General features: G+C 44.7%; 1 long non-coding RNA gene across 1 annotated transcript; it reads left to right on the top strand.

The window, feature by feature from the left end:
* The first annotated feature begins 2,472 nt into the window (after positions 1–2,472).
* On the top strand, positions 2,473–3,668 carry LOC128606845 (uncharacterized). Its single transcript, XR_008385757.1, has 4 exons — positions 2,473–2,715; positions 2,798–2,982; positions 3,110–3,205; positions 3,390–3,668. It is a non-coding gene; the product is annotated as an uncharacterized LOC128606845 (long non-coding RNA).
* The last annotated feature ends 477 nt before the right edge of the window (positions 3,669–4,145 follow it).

The raw sequence follows: 4,145 nt of genomic DNA on the forward strand, positions 1-4,145 counted from the left end.
CTACATTTTCTGTTTATAACGCTTATACATAGTTTACCCCCTTTACTTTACTCTATACCTTATAATATCCTTGTAATCCTTATACTCCTTTTATTATCCTTATAATATCTCCTTATAATATTCTGCATTCCTTTTGTGTGTGTGTGTGTGGCTGCATAGGCCTCTATGTGTGTGTGTGTCTCTTAGTTGACCTTCTGCCTGCGTGCAGACATACTCCACCTACGCTCTGAGGCCTGCCGCACTTAATCAAATACATGTATTGTTATCCCCCTGCACCTTGCTTATCTGTGTGTTGTGTCTTAGGTGAACATCTGTTCATACAGTCCACCAGCCCAGTGAATTCTCAGTAAGATTACATATTACTCATACTAGGTCTCCCTCGTGTTTATTTCATGTATATTTTATATACAACAGTCTCCAGCTGGAGCTCTGAGGTTGCCACATTTACCTCAGGCGGGAGCTCCGAGGTCATCACATTGACCTCAGGCTGGAGCTCCGCAGCTGAGACCTCACCATGGGTCTCCAGCTGGAGCTCTGAGGTCGCCACCTTGACCTCAGGCTGGAGCCAAGACCTCGGCAGGACAGGACAGCGGGACAGCTTCCTCAGCGGGACAGGACAGCGGGACGGCTTCCTCAGCGGGACAGGACAGCGGGGCGGCTTCCTCAGCAGGACAGGGCAGCAGGGAAAATTGCACAGGGGGCGACGTGGCACATGGCCCGGCATGCAACAGCAGAGCTCTTTGCTCTGTTAAGCGATCGATCTGATGTAGGCGTCCGCTTATTGCTTTACTCTGTTCATAAAAAGATTGACGCCATTATCCGCTGCTTCGGCGTTTTTGTTGGCGCAGTATTCTGTTACAAAACGGACTTGGAGGTGGAATGCAAGTGCAGATGAAAGGCTTTATTTCTTGAACACAAGTCAAACATAAAACGAGGTCTAAACATTAAACTGGAATTGTGGCATGAAACGAGAACAGGACGTGGAACCTTAACCTTAACCTTAACATCTATACACTCCATTACAGCTTTACTCGTTACAACATTTAATACTGTGCAACATGCACAGCAACACATGGGGTTTAACTAACAAATGCAATCAAACATGAACTCAGGCAGCTGGAAACAATTAAAACCCACCTTTGCACCTCAGCCAATAACTGAACAGGGATGGGACAGAACAGAAACCAAAACAAGTGCACGTGTCCATTGTAAATAAAAGTCCCTATCGTCCAAGCGCACTCACAGCACGTGCGTGTGCGCGCCCTCCGGCTCTCCGTGCACGTCGCACGCCACAGTGCCATCTGCAGTGGAGATTGTGACATATGTATGTGTGTGTGTGTGCGTGTGTGTGTGTGTCTGTGTATATGTGTGTGGAAACTTAATGACTTAAATGACTCAATGAATTAAGAATTAAGCCAAAATGATTTTACTTGTGAAATTGAATTACTGTGTACTATCAAACATCCTTTGACGCAAATAATGGACCTTTTAAAAACTTAAACTTAAAAGCACTTAATAGTGACAAGCAACTATCTGTCTTCAAACCAAGACATGAGTGCAAACACCATCAAGCCCGACTTCCAAAATAGCAGAGACGACTTCTCCAAGCATGAGTAGGAAAACAAGGGTGTGTGGCCTAGAACAAAAATACTTGAATTTGTGAAAGTAAATTTAAACAATGCAATCAGTCTTTTGTGTATAACACAGCATGTGGGCACATTTTGTTTTTTCTGACATTCCTGTCACTCCACTTCTCAGGTCATCGTACATCTCCCAGACAAATGGAGACCTCCTGTAGTAGGCCACATAATGTCCAATAGCATCCTGGGTTAAGCCTCCTCTGAAAGCATTGACTGCCCTTAAAGTAAATCTCTCTCCTTGGAGCATCAGATTGGAGGGAATTCACACAAAGAATATTCTGTGGACGTGCTTCCCAGGTCAGTGTCAATCCACAGAAGTTCTCCCAGATTGTAACCGTGATAAACTTTCCCTGCACAGAGCACTTTTCCTGAGGTAGAGTCTGTCTTGACTGCAGAGGGACACTGTTACGGACTTTGGATTGGCCTGAGGCAGGGGGACTCCACAAGGTTAAGGCCTTCTTCCACCGTAGTCTGAAGATGAGTCATGCCAGAAGTCTGCAGTACAGCAACAGAAATACAAACAAATGGAATTTCCCTTGTGACTTCTGTGCTGAGACTGCAATACTGTGAGGAGCACTGTTGTGTGAAGGAAACACATGCAGGTTGTGTCATTGACTTTTCAGTGATAGTGGAGATGTGGCACTGTGCATCGATTTGGAGAGTTTGATTTGGATTGTTTTCACAAGCTGGAGGAGGTTGTTGGAGTCCTCACCGCAAACAATATTTCCAAAAGTTACACTATAAGCACAACATAACAAAAAGCATTGACAAAAAGCATCAAATGCACGTGTTCAGCACAGAGATTCTTGATTTCCTGAGTTTAACAGGCTGTTGATTATTTCCATTTTTCAATAGTTCCACTTTCACTCTTTTCCCCCTCACGGATGGATCTGCATGGAGCCATTCAGGACAAGGAGAGAGGTATGACTTCCTCTTCCTCTTTTTGGGTGGAACCGCTAGGCCTCTCCAGTTTTCAACAGCATCTTCATCTGTTGGATGGATGTTTGTGACCGTGTCAGACTTCCCAGAACAGGAAGCATCCATTTCTGCTTTTCCATCTACACTGCAAGTTGTGGTGGGTAGTGGATTGGCTCCTGTGATGATCACTGTTGCAACAGCTGCAACTTCTTCACCTTCTTCACCTTTTTGTTTTGCAGAAAAAATTAGCATATTGCCCTCAATGAAGGACAGATGTCGAGCAATGAATCGATCCACCCGAATAGGCAAGTTTTCATGCTTGAAGAGCCCACGTTTGATGTTTTTGAACTCTGCTTGAACACTGGCTGAACTTGCGGTGATGTTGGTGCTTCGGAAGTGAGGGATCATTACCCCGTCCAGAGTAGTAAGTAACTTGCAAGCCAGATTATATTGGGAATAATCTCAGGGAGGAAGTGCATATTATCATGATCACCATTAGCCATAGCAAGTGACCTGCTCTCCTCACATATGTCTGTCACCCACTGCCGTAGGTCTGTCTGTGTTTGGTCAAATGGATCCACTTCTTCCAGGTCCTCATCCTCTACATCTGGAATGATTACACACTCTTCTGCAATTCGGGCTTTCAGGTATTTCTTGCATCTTTCTGATATAAGGGGGGCTCCAGAGCTGTCATTGCCCTCTGCTTCGCTGAGAGCACAACAGTAATACTGCATAGTAGCTCTCTTGCATTGTCCATGGATTGTGACTTGAGAAGCTGTGCCATTGACCCCACAAAGAAATCTTTAATGCAATGTGTTTTTTTCCTTCAAGCAGTCCCACTGGCAGATCATCTTGATGCAGTGTACAACATCAACCCGAACAAAACAAGGTGGCACTTTTGCTGACACTTTACCGAGTAAGACACCACAACACTCATTGATGTAGGTCTTCAGATCAGGATGAGGAGTAAAAACCTTGACCAGAGCTCCAAGCAAAACCAGAGAAAAGTCACTCACAACCTCTTTTGGAATTGGTGCACCTGCACGTATCCATTCTGTCAGCCAATGTGTTATCGCATTAACATCGTGTTTCTCTGACAGCATTTGCACCACTGGGACACTTGAACTCTCATCCCCTGCCAGAACACCCTGATATAAGAAGATATATGCCATTTGGTCTCTGTAGTTTCCTCACCACTGAGCCAGTTGCATCAAAACTCACAGTGGGGTTAGTAGACTTCTTTGATAATGACTTGTACATAAACATTTGTGTTTGACTCCAGTAGTGACAGAAAAACTTGTCCAGTCCAATGTCTTTAATGCTACCACTGTGAGGTGCACTATATTTTAACATCTGCAGTGACAAAATAGGATCCTTGTCGCCTAATTCTAAGTCATTTCTCTCTTGCTTTGCTTTGCGCAGGGTGGCCAAATTAGGAAGATGGCTTGGCTCAGGATCTCCAAAATCCATCAGCTTTGTTCCCTCTGATGCCCTCCATACATGGGGTTCCATTCTACCCTCGCACAGTGTTACGACCCCGGTCTAGGGTCGAGATGTAACATAAAAGAAAGTATAAACAAAAACAAA

The sequence above is a fragment of the Ictalurus furcatus genome, chromosome 4 (genome assembly GCF_023375685.1).
Source record: "Ictalurus furcatus strain D&B chromosome 4, Billie_1.0, whole genome shotgun sequence".
In the NCBI taxonomy this organism is placed as follows: Eukaryota; Metazoa; Chordata; class Actinopteri; order Siluriformes; family Ictaluridae; genus Ictalurus; species Ictalurus furcatus.